A 969-nucleotide genomic window follows, 5' to 3' on the forward strand; every position below is an offset into this window, starting at 1 on the left:
GTCTCTGATCTGCCCTTTCTTGGCAAAGCAATTGAGAGAGCGGTAGCAGACCAACTTCAGCTCTGCTTGGATAACTCATCTCCTCTGGACTCTTTTAAATTTGGCTTCAGGCAAGGCTATGGGACAGAGATAGCCCTGCTAGCTTGGTGCAGTGGTTAAGTGTGCGGACTCTAATCTGGGAGAACCGGGTTTGATTCCCCACTCCTCCACTTGTACCTGCTGATGTGACCTTGGGTCAGTCGCAAGCTCTGGCACAGCTGTCCTTGAAAAAGAGCAGTTTCTGTCAAGAGCTCTCTCAGCCCCACCCACCTCACAGGGTGTCTGTTGTGGGGAGGGGAAGGGAAAGGAGTTTGTAAGCCGCTCTGAGACTCCAAGTGAAGGGTGGGGTATAAATCCAATCTCTTCTTCTCTTCTTCTCTTCTTCTTCTCTTCTTTAGTTGATAAACTCTGTCTGAGTGTAGACAAAGGCCATGTCTCTTGTTACTCCTATCCGATTTATCTTCAGTCTTTGATACAGTGGACTGTGAGGTGCTAGGACACAGAAGGAGGTATCAGGGAATGTATGTAGAACTGGTTTGAATCATTCCTCATGAATCAGACTCAAAGGGCTACTATTCGAGACCCTTTAGCATCTATATGGGACCTATCCTGTGGAGATACACAGGGCACAATCCTATCCCCCATGTCTTTCCATGTCTGGGTAAAGCCCTTAAGTCAAATAATTTTGGGGTTCGTTTTCATCATGTTAACAACACAGAACTCTGTATATCCTCATCCACATCTCTTGGTGATGCAGTAGAGGTCCTGATTTGCTGCCTGACTGCTTTCGCTAATTGGCTAAGAGTTAACAAATTAAACTAAACCCTGGAAAGACAAAAGTAATGCTGGTTGGGAAGGTGGAGACCTTGAAAGATATTGTGCTCCCCACTTTTAGTGGTCTTCACCTTATCCTTGCTGACTCAGCTGACC

This window comes from Gekko japonicus, unplaced genomic scaffold (assembly GCF_001447785.1).
Source record: "Gekko japonicus isolate JY-2015 unplaced genomic scaffold, Gekko_japonicus_V1.1 scaffold3046, whole genome shotgun sequence".
Taxonomy (NCBI): domain Eukaryota; kingdom Metazoa; phylum Chordata; class Lepidosauria; order Squamata; family Gekkonidae; genus Gekko; species Gekko japonicus.